Consider the following 16362-nt stretch of genomic DNA (forward strand, 5'->3'; position numbering starts at 1 on the left):
TTTTCAGAGAAAAACCCTAATTTCATAAACTTTTCTAAGAATCAAACAGCAAAACGAAGGCGTTACTGATCTCTGTTTTCAAAGCTTGAGTAACCAAAACGAAGGATTTGAAGTGTTCTACCAGATTCTGAGCTTCGTTTTACTGCAGAAATTAAGGTTATTTTTCTATATTTTTATTTATTTTCGAATTAATTTTATTAAAAATATGAATTTTTGTTCGAATGATTGTTTGTATGATTTGATGATTACATGTTGTAGAGCTTGTTTTCTGATGATTTTGATATATTATACGTCTGATTTAGAGTTCAATAACTTGTTCAAATTTGAGTTTGATTTTCGAATTTTAAAATTAGGGTTTATAACCCGTATGAATGTTCTTAATTGAAATTTGGTGGTTTCTTATTTTGGAATAGATTGATGTTGTGGTATAGTGGGTTGTGTTCTCTGTGAAATTTGCAATCCAGTCGTACAAGTTTCATGAATCAACGAGGTCTGTAGAGAAGGGAGTTGTGTTTTGAAGTTTACGTCGAGCTTGCCGGAAACCAGCGAACTTCTCGGCCAAACTCCGGCCAAATCAGGGATTGTTAGGTTGATTTGATGGTATGGTTAGATTCCTGGTGAATTGTAGATTAAATCTGGAGTTTGTGGTGGTGGAAGGATGCCGGAGTTGAGTTCTCCGGCGAACCCGACTGTTTTCCGGCGAAGGGCTGAAAAATTGCAGTTTAGTACCCCAACTTTTGAAAACGATGAAGTTCAGTCCCTGAACTTTCCAGAGTGTGCAAAAGTTGGATTCCTGTTTTAAGAATATTTAAAAATCATATTTCCTATTTATTTTTATTATAAAATTTTGATTTTAATTTCTGAAAATTCCAAAAATTATTATTTTAATTCCGAAAATTATTTTTAATTCAAAAATAAATCTGAATTAATTAGTTAATTAATTTCAGCTAATTTTTAATTGATTAATTGGTCAATTAATTCAAAAATTAATCGATTAATTGATTTAATTAATTATTAATTGATTTTAAATAATTATTTAATTAAATTTTAATCATTTAAAAATGATTTAAAAATTCCAAAAAATAGTTTCGAGCTTTAAAATATTATTCTAAATTATTTCTAAGGCTCGATAATTATTATAAAATTGTTTCAGAGCCAGAATTGGCCAACCGAACTCTGTTTATTACCCCAAAATTAATCCAACGACCCGTTTTAATTCCGAAAAATATTTTAAAAATCATTTTAAATACTTGAAAGCCTGTTTATGACCCGAGACTTATTTATAAATGATATATCATTGATTATGTGACGTGTTATGTGATATATGTGACTTGTTGGTTGACTGTCAGTATGTATATTCGATGTTTACTGGTTTATTGCGTAACTTTCAATCCGTTAATCGGATTTGGGTGAAACGAAGGGTAGATAGAAGTATGTGTTGAATAGAATCCTATGAGTTAAATATTGATAGATGCTTATGATATGTGAGCAGAAGAGGCAAGGCGTAGGAAAGGGAAACAAGTAGTTGAGGAGTAAGATGGTTGAGATTGGAAACGAGTGCAGTGTAGTAAGCTAATACCAGGCAAGTGTTCTGAACTTTCTCGAGATATTATCGTGATTGATATTCCTGTTTTATATTGTAAGTGCTTTGAAGCACTGAACCCTAAACCTTGATTCCAGTTATTGATCTTGAGCCGTAACCTGATTCTTTCTAGACCATTGATTGTTGTATACCCAAATTCGAACCTCAAATATACGATACTACTCCACAAATACATACAAAATAAATATTAAACACTGAACCAGATTGCTTACACATTCAAACCTTTGTATTTTATGCTTTGAAAGACCAAATCCTTGAAACCCTGAAACATTGATTCATTTTTAGCCAATTCTTTCATTACCTAGCATCCAAACTTTGAAAATGCTCTTTTGATCCTTATGCAGATTAAAACCATTTCATTATGGAACATCAAATGTTGTTAATGATTCTGGTTATTGTTTATTATTGTTTATTCTGTTATTATGTTAGAATTGGATTATTTTTATAAAATTGTGGACCAAATTCGTGGTCAGACCATATAATGGTCAAGTTAGGCCAATGTGTGCCTTGGATCCAGTAGTTAGAGCAGTGTTGTGTGCTTTGCTCGGGGTTAGTGCGTGACTGATTAGCAGCCTAACCTTGGTTTTTAATATGAAAATATAATATCCAATTTTAAATCATAATCCATTGTTCACTTGATATCATAACCATGTTCACCTGATGATCATTATTCTCAGTTTTGTCATTGTGACTTGCTGAGCTAGTTAGCTCATTTGTGCGATATTGTTTCTGTTCTTTTCCAGTTAAGAAGGAACCGGTTGGTACCGAGGATCCCCAGTCCAGCGCGAGAGCTAGGGGTTCTGGTTGATTGAGCTGAGCTAGTAGGCTTCTTTTGGGATAATTTAAGTCTGTAAAAGTTTGTAATAATGTTTAATACTCAGTTTTGTGTTTGGAATAGTTGGGATTTGAACGTTTGTAATATAATAGTGTGTTTGGCTTGTGTACATACTTTAACCTGTTGCGGTCCGTGGTGGTTGGTAAGTAGGGTCACGGCATATTATTATTATCTTTATTATTGTTATAAGCAGGTTATAAATAAGGTGTGTGTATGGACCCCAAACTTCTGACCTGGGTTTGGAGGGCGCCACAGAGAAGGTATGTCATTGCATATCTATTATATGCCATCTACATATAATACTAGGAATGTCTCATGGCTCCCACTAACCTTCTTGCAAACACATGGTTTATCTTCGTTTTAAATAAAGCCAAACTCTTTGACCATTTTATCAAAATGAATATTCATTCTCCTTGAGGCTTGCTTCAATCTAAAATAGATAGAAGCAACTTACAAACTATCTTAGCAAATTTTGGATCGACAAAACCCTCAGGTTGTATCATATATACATCCTCTTCAAGGCTCCCATATGAGAAAGCAGTTTTGATATCCATTTACCAAATCTTGTAGTCAAAGTAAACAACTATTGCTAACAAAATCCTGATGGACTTGACCATACCAACTGATGAAAAAGTCTCATCATAGTCTATACCATGAATTTGTTTGAAACCTTTTGCCACTAGTCGCACCTTATAGGTCTGTACTTTACCATCCATGTCAGTTTTCTTCTTGAAAACCCACTTGCACCCTTTAGGTTTTACCCCCTTCGAGTGGATCAACTAAAGTCAATACTTTATTTTGATACATGGACTCCATCTCGGATTTCATGGCCTCTTGCCATCTCTCGGAGTCTGGACTGTTCATAACATCTTGGTAGGTGAGAGGCTTATCATTATTCATAAGCATCACATCACCATCTTGAGTCAAAAGAAATCCATAATTTCTTCCGGACTCATGGTGAATCCTACTAGATCTACGAATAACCTATGTTTCCTGAACATGATTATTTTCAATATTTTGATATACCACCTGATCTTATTCCAACTCTGCTTCAATGTATCATATGGTTCTCAATCTTCATCGAGATGTATTGTCCTCCCACTGATTTTCTTAGAAAGTAGTTCTCTCTCAGGAAATATAGTGGCCCGAGCAACAAACACTTTATTCTCGGAAGGATTATAAAAACTATACCCTAGTCTCACTTGGGTATCCCACAAAATAACATCTATCTAATTTTGGTCCAAGCTTGTCAAAGGCTAAACATTTTACAAACGCTTCACATCCCCAAATTTTCATAAATAACATGCTATGACATTTATCACTATATATCTCGTACAGAGTATTTTGAACCGCTTTAGTCGGAACTTGGTTAAGTGTATATGCAGTCGTTTCTAGAGCATAACCCCAGAAACTGAATGGAAGATCCGTTTGACTCATTATAAATCACACTATTTCCAACAAGGTACTATTTTTCCTCTCAGAATCTCTATTCCATTGAGGTGTTTCAGAAGGAGTATGCCATAATACACTGTCACACTCCTTCAAGAAACTCTTGAAATCAGGGCTTAAGTATTCTCCTCCACGATCTGATCGTAGAACTTTTATACTTTCCTCTGTTTGCTTTTCTACTTCAGCCTTATATTCTTTGAACATTTCAAAAGAATCAGATTTGTTCTTTATAAGATATACATTTCCATACCTACTGAAGTCAACAGTAAATGTTATGAAGTAGTAAAATCCACCCCTTACCATCATACACATTTGACCACATACATCATTATGTATAAGTCCTAATCGTGCGGTGGCCCTTTCACCTGATCATGTAAAAGAAGTTTTAGTCATTTTGCCAATGAGACAAAGTTCGCATCTTCCGTATGATTCAAAATCAAACTTATCCAAGTATCCATCTATGTGTAACTCAGAGATGTGTTTCTCATATGGCTTAATGACAATGCTAGATGTAATGTTTGATTTGAATCATCTTTAAACTTATAAATTGTTTATTAATTGTGTAGCATTATAAGCCTTATCATTAAAATAGAATAAAAAACTATTTTTTATTTAATTAAAAAGAAAACCTTTCTTGTCATGACAATAAATTGATTTAATGTATTCGCTAAAGGCAGGCACATAATAACAATTTATCAAGTTCTCAATCTCACCTTATGCGGAAAATTAGGTATCGAGTTCCTTCAACTAGAGCAAAAACTTTTGCTCCAATTCTAACCCGATACCTGAAACTTGACCATTGCTAGTCTTCTTCTTTAGATCTTCCAAACAAGCTCGGTAATTTAACTTCCAATCATCCAGTTATTTCCACAGAAATGACAATCATCTTCTTTAGCAACACCACAAGCAGGCTTCAAAAGCCCTTTGGGATTGAACTTTGGTTTGGCACCGAGTAAGATCAAATCTTCACCTTGCCTGTCCACGTTCCTTTCCAATTTGTATTCCATGTGTACATCATCAATATGGACGTAATTTATTCCTTTACCGTGTTATTTTCAGTAGTTCTAAACAAGCTTAAAAACTTAGTGAGTGTTTAGTTTATCTCATTCCTTTTATTCTTAATAAACTAAGAATAGAAGTTGTTCAAATATTGTTTGATCAAATCAAGCTGAGTCTCTAGACTATTCTTGAAACCCAAAATATCAAGGTACATATACCTATCATCTTTAGAACATATGGTCCTACCAGATATCATTCTCCCATTAATGCAAAAGTATGGTGCCTTATTACTGTCAAATCTTTCTGACGAGCCTATCCTTTAAACATCCTTTCAGGGTGCTAAATTATATCATAAGCATCATTATGCTCTTGTTGCTTCTAAAGCTTATCACTCATAATTACAAGCATGAGACATGAAACATCAGTTGCATAATCAATTTTCTTCTGGTAAGCATTTTGTTCAGCACAAGTTTCATTCTCAGCTAGAAGTAATAAGAGAGGGATTTGAGTGACATCCTTGAACCTGAGGACAATCCTCAAGTTCCCATGTCAATTGAGGAAATTATTTCATGTCATCTTGTCCTTCTGAAGGATTATTACTTAGAGAAGTTATTTGTGTTATTTGTCATTTGATATCTACAATATTAAAGTGCATAAAATGACTTAGTCTACAGATGATCATTAGATTATGTTCAAGTGATTATTCATATATATATATATTCACAATATATATCTCCCATTATTTTTATCAAATTAATAGCCCTAACTATTAATTCGGAAAGAATATCTTCTATATCCTTTCTAGTGAACTAAAATCCATATTTCACCATGCGTTAGGTCAGCTTTGGCTTTTCTCCTAAAACATGATTATTTAGGTAGACAACATTTGTCAATTATATCAACTATATAACTCTTGGATAGCTTAGTGGAACAACATTTGTTCGTATTTATCTAATAAATCTCGCCGAACTCTATGCCTCTAAGTTCACAATCCTATTGTGGTAACTTAGTTAAGTCAAACCCAATTGTCAAAAAGTATCAATATACTTCAACGCATCTCCACGATAGATGGGAGTACTTCACTTTGGGTTAACACATCGGACTCATTGGAAGGCATCTGATCAACTTAATATTAACTTTAGGGTTTTGTTAATTTTAATATGATCATGATCCCATCATAAAGAGATTCCCAATTTATCCTTGAATAAAATACTTCAAATCAATATTCATCAATGGTTTGATTTCCAGGTAGTGAGGGAGTCACAACGGTCTCGCTTAAAACCCACAACCTTACAAGTTTAATGAACTCGCTTTCGACAAAATCGCCCCATATCAAAAATAAAGAAAATTTGTATTTTATTCCGTGTGTCATAAACACGAGAATCTCATAATCGTTTGTTCATTTTAAAATCTTGAGTTGGTACATATTTTATCTTGTTTAGCAAGCATGGCATGGGTGTCGTATCTAATACATACATCCTTAATCTAATTAAGCATGCATCTTTATAAACTACTCTACACCTACATTCATCATATGCGCATATATATGTCAAGTGCGATAATTTAAATGTGGTTGGTTATGGCTTCATCCTATATGATCTTTATCAAGCTAATGACAAGGATCTAGGTCAATCTAAGGTGGAAAATAAATACAGGCTAACTATTACATGTCTTCTTTCTTGTATTGCTTCCTTGGATGGCCTCCATGTGGGATTATTCTTCCTTGATCTTTAAATCTTCATGTCTTCGTGTACATTACGAGAATGAAATATAAAACTAATCTAATGAACTTACAAGAAGAACTCGAGTTACATTCGAGATTTAATAATTACAAGATCGAATGACATGCAAGCCGTATTTAAAAAACCAAAACCATTAACCTAAGGTCATAAGCCATAACCATCCACGATGCTCAATTAACACATAAGAAAATGTGAGAACACATAATCTGATCTTAACATATTATACCTATTATGATCTAATCATAAAAACCAAATATGGAAAAAATCAGAAAATTCGAAATTAAATCTGATAACATTAAATTGCAGATTACAAGGCCTAAACGACGTCAAACGCCTTACAGGTCAAACGCTCGATTCCATATGAAATAGTGTATTCGTTCACCAAAATCGAACACTCAACACAAATTTCAGCAAATCGGCTGTATCCGATTCAGAATCGTATCAAATACGATTCTTATAATAAGAACAAACAAAAAACATGTATATATCAGTATATATACAGATTATATAATCATCATATGATTATACAACTCTCATGAATATCATATATTCAAAATATATACATACATACGCATATATAAACATAACAACATGTAAACCATACAAAATCGCATATATAACAATCATGGAATATTGTATACATGTTATCATCATATAACCAGTAAATACATAAACAAATTAAACACTTTTCGCAAGTAGCTCTGATGCCATTGAAGGGTTTTGAGCACATAAATGCAACGGAAACAGTAATTAAAAACGTGAAAACCATAATTTTCGAAACCCACCGCAGGATCCATGCGAAAAATAGATATTTAATTCGTAGATCAGATTGTTTACCTCAAGAAGATTTACAAATTAGTTGAATAATGGAGATCCAAAGATTGTTCAATCATGACGCATCCCGCTCTCGCGATCTACGCTCTTTCGGTATCCCCACGAATGCTTAAACTCAAATTTTTGATGTGTACTAGCACAAACTTGTTTCTTCTTGCTCTCTCTAACTTCTCTCTTGGTGGCTAGGTTTTTTTTTAGTAAAAGTCTTGCACACAAAATTAGCCACAAGAGCTATTATATAGAGAGTTGAAAAATAAATTATAACTCTTAACTAATTAGGAGTTATTATTAATTCGAAATTCCTATTTATATTATAATTAAGTCTCACTTAATTATTTAACAAATAAATTTCATAATTAATATTAGTAAATTCAAATATCATTATTTATCTAATTAATTAAATCATACTTAATTAATATTATAAATAATTCGAATGACTTTAATGTAATTTAAATCCAATTTAAATTAAATAATCCTTCAAGCATTTTTTGTGTATGACCCTATATGTTATTATTACGTTGGCAACGAATTTTAAATCTAATTTAAAATTGTAAAAAATGAGCAACATCTAGTAATACATCATTGCTACGCAAGTAATAATAATTCAATCGGTGATCGATTTAACCTTTCGTGAATAATGTACAATGTAATATAATCCCTTTAACCAAATATTATAGATTAAAGTAGAGGCATATGATGTATCATCCTCATCATAGTTTAATCCAAGTTTTCTTGATCAATGAGTAGACTATCATATCAAATCAACATTCGAGGGTGGCCAAGCATTTCATAGTCTAGCTCACACAAGAGGCCAATAATATCACTCCTAAAATTAGGAGGGTTAAATCCTTTCTAGATCATTCATATTTCTCATATGATTCATAATATACCCAAAATACACTTTGATCATTAAATACACTTTGATCATTACCCGATCAAAGGTATCTTTTAATGTAATCAAGGTATATTAATTCTCGTATAAAAATTTAATGATTTTAAGTCTAAGGACCATTACATCATTATTATAATGAGAATTACTTATGACACAACAGACATGTAGAATCTCATATCAGGTCTGTCCAGCACCATGCACATTTACATATGCCTGTTTTTTGACTTTAGTATAACTATACCTATGATCAAAGAGATGTGATCATCAGTCAACAAACACACCAGTCTTAATGCATTATTATTGTCCCTTAATAATAATACCCGACTAAGGACTTTTAGGAATATTGAATACTATTCTTATTATCTCATTTCTAAGTCACGTACTTAGAGATATAGAATTCATATCATATTCCAAGGACATTTATTAATCTAACATTTATATCGTAGTAAATTAAGAATTAATAAATTATAAAAAGAATAATTGATAGAACTTAAATATTAATAATCCAAAATATCTTAAACTAAAACATCAAAGTGTTGTCTCTAGGGCACAAACACTAACAATATGGTTCTCCTATGTTGGATCAAAAGAAAGCTGAATATGTTAAGGCTTATGCTTTATGGGCTGAGAAGGATAGGGTGGCTAGGGCAACCATTTTGGAAACCTTGGAGAACACCTTATTCGATGTTTATTCATCAGATGCCTATACTGCTAAGGTATTATGGGATAAGCTGGACCAAACCCAAAATACTAATTCTCAAGGAATTGAGAAGTATTCAGTGACTAGGTTTCTTGATTTCAAGATGGTGGATGGAAAATCCATGACTAAACAAGTTCATGATTTTGAGATGTTGGTTCATGCTTTGGGTGAGTCCAGTATGGACTTGCCTGAGAAGTTTCGAGTGATGTCTATGATTGAAAAGCTCCCTAAGTCTGGGGAAGAGTTTGCTCTTTCCCTGAAAAGCTGGAGTGGTAGCTCAAGAAAATACTATGCTTGGACTTGGAACCACGAGTGGGCCTATAGCTAACATGGTCTTGGTGAGGTTGTTGCCTCTGGAACTGATGAGATGTATGTTATTTATAACCCTGTATTACTTTCCACTAATCTGTCACATGAGTGGTTGATTGATATTGGAGCTAATGTGCATATTTGTGATGATATTAGTTTGTTTGTATCTTATCAACAGAGTCATGGAGTGACAGTGATGATGGGGAATGTCAGTGCTGCACAAGTGTTTGGAATAGGAAATGTGGACCTGAAGTTTGCTTCTGGACGGATTCCGTCTCTCAGTAGAGCGCATCATGTTCCCTCTATTCATAGAAATGTAATAAGTGGAAGTTGTTTAGATAAGAAGGACTTTAAACTTTCTTTGAAATGTAATAAAGTAGTTATTACACATACTGGTACATTTTTTGGCAAGGGTTATTTGTCTGATGGTTTGTTTTTAATATATATTGAACCCATTTTGGGTGCTTTTATTAAAGATAGCGTTGCACCTTCTGTTAATTGTGTAGAATCATCTGACTTGTGGCTCTTACGACTTGGTCATTTAAATTTTGGTGCTATAAAGAATATGATGAATTTAGAGTTGATTCCAAAGCATGCCATTGATAAGAAATCTAAGTGTCAAGTGTGTGTAACTGCTAAACAAACAAGGAAACCTTTTCATAATGTTGTTAGGGATTCAAACTTGTTAGATTTAGTTCACTCGAACATATGTGAATTTGGTGGTGTGTTGACTAAGGATCGTTGTAGATATTTCACTACTTTTATAGATAATTATAGTAGATACTGTTATGTTTATTTGCTGAAACATAAGGATGAAACACTAGATAAATTCATTATGTATAAAAATGAAGCTGAAACACAAACTGATAAAGTACCTTAACGTTTGAGGTCTGATAGAGATGGTGAGTATACGAGTACCTTGTTTAATGAATTTTGCGCAAGCAATGGTATAGTTCATAAAGTTACTCCACCATACACACTGAGTCTAATCGGGTGGCATAGCGAAAGAACAGAACTTTTAAAGACTTGATTAACATTATGCTAATTAATTATGGGTTGCCTAAGTACATGTGGGGAGAGGCTCTGAATACGGCTTGCCATATTCTGAATAGAGTCCCAATGAAACATATAGACAAGACACCATATGAATTATGGAGAAAGCGTAAGACAAGTTTGAGTTATCTTCGTGTGTGGGGGTGCCTTGCTAAAGTGCTTGTCCCTGAACACAAGAGAAAGAAACTAGGTCCGAAAAATGTTGATTATATCTTCCTGGGCTATCTTGAAACCACTACTGCTACGAGATTTTTACTATTAAAATATGTCATAGATGGTATTGTGGTGAATACGATAGTTAAATTTTGTGATGCAACTTTCTTTGAGGAAGTATTCCCTATGAAGAGTGGTATACATGTGGGTAATCTTGAGGATTATCCCACTCATACATCGATTTTTATTCCTGATCATGTGGAAAAGATGACAAATATGGGGGTGGATCCTATAATGACTCGTGTATAATCTTTTATTTTTATATATTTTCAAAGTTTAATAAAGGTTTAAATAATTAAATAAATGTGTGTATTGATTTTGGCAGCAGTTATTGATTGTTATTTATTTATTTATTTGTGATCTATTGATATGTGAGATTGGATTGTGTGATTATTTATTGAGTTATACGATTTTATTTCTCTTGTAAAAGTGATTTTATTATAGTTTTAATTCCATAAATATTTGAATTATTTCTAAAATTGGTTTTATAATTTTATAATTTCAATAATTAATTTTAGGACTTTATAAAATTGAGAAATCAATATTTCACTAATTATTTATTTTTAAATGATTTTCTGATTGCATTTATTTGTAAAATCCATATTTAGTTATGGAAATCTTCAAAAATCATGAAACTCGTATTTTATTAAGTTCGTATTATTCTGAAAATTTTAAAATTATTTTCAAAATTTTCGGGATTCGTTTCACCCGCGCGTCGTTTCGTTTGATTGTTAAAAAGCGGGTATAAAGTGTGCCTTAAAAATTGTTCTTAAAATTTCAAAATTTATGTTTTCGTAACTTCGGGATATTTATATCATTTTAACTTTATTTTGGCAATTTTTCGAAACTATTTTAAGGGTGACTTGATTCGTTAAATTCAGATTTCGGGGCGAATTTTTGGTTCCCGAATATGTCGGGGATACGTGTCAAAATCTTATAAAAAAAAATTGACACGTATCCAATTAATTGATACGTGTCACCAGCCCACAAACACACACACTTGCACGCGGTCTCTTCTTGTTTCTCTTCATTCTCTCCATTCTCTCTTTGTTCTCTCTGTTCTCTCTCTATATTTCTCGGTTCCCTTTTACTTTTCTCCTTCTCGCCGGTTTCTTGCTCCTGTTCCGTCACCGTTGCCGTGTTTATTCCTGTGGCTTGGTCTCGGTTCCGGCTCCATTCTTCCTGGTATATACATATATATATATATATACATACAACAACGTATATATATATTGTGTGTGCAATTGTGTTATGGGTGTGCGTCTGTGTTGTGTGTGTGTGTTAGTGTGTGTGGTGTGTGGCGGCTTGGCTGTGTTTTTGGCCATGTTTTGGCCGTGTTCTATGCTCCCTGTTTTTCCTATTTTGGGTTCTGTTGGGCCAGTTCATTCGGGCCTTGTTTTCTTTGTTTGGGCCTTGCAGTTGGGCTGTGTTGCTGTTAGGCTCGACTGTCGGGCCGAATTTCTGCAGTGGGTTGATTATTAAAATTTTAATTTCTATTTTCCTTTTTCTGCAGGAAAATAAATGAATAAGATTCGTGAAATAAAAACTTTTGTTGCGGAAGAATTGTTTTTATCAGTGTAATTTATTTGGAAACCCGTAATATAACGGGCACCAAGAAATTATACCGCCATTGACGATGAACTTCAGTGAGTCAACGGTGGACGGTGATGACTTTGTTCTGAGTCCTAAATTTTATAAATAAATAAAATGATTTACGTAAAATATTCTTGGACTTAAATAATTAAGTTTGAATTGTGTTATGGTATAAGTTGTATGGAAATGTTGGAGTCGATATTGTGGATTGTTGTGATTGTTGACGTCGATTGTAATCGACGGGTAGGCATATAAATGAAGGAGTTGCTGCCAAAATTTTCTAAAAATGTATTTGTAAACATATTTATTTATGTTATACATGTTACCCCTATTTGTGTTTGGATTACGTGATTATGTGTATAATAACTAAACGAGTCGGGTTATCGGATTGGGTTATTAAGATTTGAGGATATCAAGCATGTCGATATAACTGATTAGGGTACTCTATATTTGTAGATCCCAGTCGAGTTTCCCCAAGACCGAAGTCAGCGTGAAAGCTACTTAGGGTTTTGTAAAACGTTTGCAAGGCAAGTACCTGTAATAACCCCAATTTTTGGGAAATTTTGAAACCCTTATGAATAGTGTTTTTGCTGAATGAGAAAACTTTTCATGCCACACTATGTAGGGGTTCTGATATGGATATTCTGAGATTTTATTAGTACTTTATATGGGATATAAGTGTATGTAAAGATCGTCAGAATCCAAATCCGAACACTTTGATTTTTCCCGGAAATCCAATAGATACAGAAAGAATTGAGTATAAGGTAACAGGATAAAAGGATTTAAATTAAAGGATTATAATAGAGGATCATAAAAAGGAATATAATATATTGAGAAAGGTTAAGGGAACCTAAGTAATAAGATCCCGGGTATGATCCCTCAAACGATAAACGAAAACGAAAGTTAAGCGAACCGTATAACAGATCAACGGTCATTAGGCAAACAATTAGGAAGTTAATCAAAGGAATTAGAGAGGATGATGTCACCCAACCAATGAGAAGAGGACAAGGAGGGGAGGATGACATCATGAGGATGACACAAGCATGACATGGGAAGGAAGGAGATGTGGTGACTTTTTAACCACACAAAATCAAGGGCAACTAGGTAATTAACTAAATCAAACACAAAAACAAATCAACCAAGCCAAGAAAATTCATTCTTCATCAAAATCAAAAAGAAACCAAGGCTTTGTGCTTGAGAGCTCTCGGCTTTTTACTATTCAAAAGGCAAGAAATTTCAAAAATTCAAGATCCAAGCTTCCTAAATTGGTAAGATAATTCCCTAATCATCTTTATGCTTAGTTAGGGATATATCATGAGTTTAAGCCATTAATTCCTTCTCAATCTTCTTCATTTAATCAAAGATGAAGACTATGAATAGTGTTTTCAAGTTTTTAACTTGAAATTTTTCTTGATTTCCTTGAAGATCCAAGCATTCCTAAGACTTCTCAAAGCTTCTTAAGGCTTCCTAGCTCCTCCCACCACTTCAAGGAAGGTATATCATCTCCAAACCCTAGATTCCTATGTATTATAAGATGATTTTGATTAGTAGGGTGATATTGTAGCTTGATGTTTGTGATTTAGAGTTTGGGAGTGAAATGGTATTGAAATGGAATGGTAAATGTTGTTGTTTTGATTAAAAGAACTTAAGTATGGTTAAAGTTAAGCTTAGGCATAAGTATGAATGTTAAAATTGAATTGGTTTGGGTTGTTATGATGTGATAAGGATGGATGTTGGTTGTATGTTGGATTGAGGTTGAATTGGGTTGGTTTTGAATGGTTTAAAATTTGGGAAATCGCGTAAACATAGCCGTCGTAACGTCCGATTTTCTTTAGACTGTTTTTGTGCATAACATTAGGACCCGATAACCCCCTGCTAGATTATTATCATTGCCATGTCTAGATAGCTCATGTTACGAGCTTCGTTTTGATATGTAGTTCGTTTGATTCCGATGCACGGTTTAGGAGAAACGACCATTTCAAGTAACGGCGTTTCGCGAACGAAACTTTTCCCCTCGCCTTACTTTGAAACATAGGTTAAAGACCAAAAAGGACTAATTGAAGTATGAAACATTTATGGTAAGTGTGTTAGGCAGTTGGTAAGACATTCGCGAAGGAATCGCCTTAAAACTCGTAAAGGTTAAATTATTAAAAATGGTGGAGCCGAGGGTACTCGAGTGACTTAAGAAAATCAGTAAGCGCAAAACAAGCGTTAGAGTCTAAGTTAGTTAAAGTATAGATTTACAAGTGACTTTGGTTTAATTCCAACTTACTTGTTGTTTATAGGTTACCAGATCGTCCCGAGCCATTCGTAACCCCCAGTCGCTCAGGCAAGTTTTCTACCCGATATACTGTTGTTGTGATGTAAATATATGTATATGCATTATCTTGTGATAGTGCATGATTGTTATTAGCAAATTTTACGATATATTGGAGCATGCTGATATGGTATATATGCATGTCTGTTTCGTAATCTGGTTATCTATCTGTTGATTTCAATGCTTATAGTTGCATAATACCTATGCTAGAAATAAGCAAGTAGTTGCGTATACCCTTAGTATAGGGGATAAAAGGTGAACATATTTCTAAACCGGGAGTCGATGTTCCCGAGTATATTATATATATATATTTATATATATATATGGATATAGTTTTAAAACTATTGATCGAATAAGGTTTATTCGATACCTTTATTTTACTTAATTGAATATTTATTCGAATATTCATTCGAGGGCTTATGACTTCTTTATTTTATTAAATGAATATTATTATGAATATTCATTCGAGGGCTTATGACTTCTTTATTTTATTAAATGAATATTATTATGAATATTCATTCGAGGGCTTATGACTTCTTTATTTTATTTAATGAATATTATTTGAATATTCATTCGAGGGCTTATGACTCTTTATATTATTTATTGAATATTATTTCGAATATTATCCGAGGGCTTATGACTCAGTTCATATTATTATTGAATATTACTTGGATATTCATTTGAGGATGTATGACTCCTTTATTTTATGAATACTAGGTATTATGACTCCGCTTATTACTTAATAATATTCTTTATTGTAATAAAGAATAAGGTGTCGATAATCAAACTTATTTTTGATTATTCAAATAAAGATATTACTTTCGTATAAGTATATCTTTGATTATTTGCTATTCCTTCGAGTATAAGTTTTCCAACTTCTACCTCCATTATTCTTTATGGGAATATTATTTAAATAATAATATTCAGATATTTCTTTCATATTGGGACTGATTTATTTCATAAATCAGCATCACTCCAAACATTCTTAAAAATGTTTTCGAGTCTTCAAAATGAATTTATAAGTTAGAGCGGATCCCAAAACTCATTTTTATATTTAAGATCTTCCTTTTTAAGGGGATTTAAATACTCGCTCAAAACCTGAGGGATCCGGCTCTGTGGTGTATTTTATATTCGCAACAAGGTTGCAGTTTTGGTAAATGAATTGATTACTTACCCAACGTTCGGGAAGTAAGTCCATCTATTGAGTCGGCATAAGCAACATGGGCTCAGTGGGCGTCCATGATAGTGTAAGTGGCTCAGTGGGAGTCCATCAAATGCATAAGTGGCTGAGTGGCAGTCCAGCATAAGGTCCTATTACGACCAGGGTGATGACCAGTGGGGAATTTGTCCATCTACTAGTAGAAAAGGTTACTTATGGGTATCTTTGCCTGATCAGCAAGATATCTGGTTTATGCCAAAATTCTTTTCCTTTCCAAACTTATTGGATATTGCAATTTTGTTCATACTTTACATGACAGAGGTTTTCAGGAAATGTATAAAGAAGATGTATATGTGGATATATATATATATATATATATATATCAGAACTAAATGAAGTATATCATAACTTCATTTCCTTTAATAATATTTCAAAGATTTAATCTATTCAAATCTTGTCTGGTAGTCTCATCTATGTGATGAACTGTTGAAAGCTCATTATACTTTGAACAGTGGTAGTTCAAGTAGCTTTATAAATGATATAAGTGTAGTGAAGTATTTGGTAACTTCATCCCTTGTTTCTACTTATATCTAGTAAGTAATTATCTTACACATGATAAAAGATTCTAGTAAGTATCCAATCTTGTAACTTCATCTTTTAAACT

This window comes from Apium graveolens, chromosome 10 (assembly GCF_009905375.1).
Source record: "Apium graveolens cultivar Ventura chromosome 10, ASM990537v1, whole genome shotgun sequence".
Taxonomy (NCBI): domain Eukaryota; kingdom Viridiplantae; phylum Streptophyta; class Magnoliopsida; order Apiales; family Apiaceae; genus Apium; species Apium graveolens.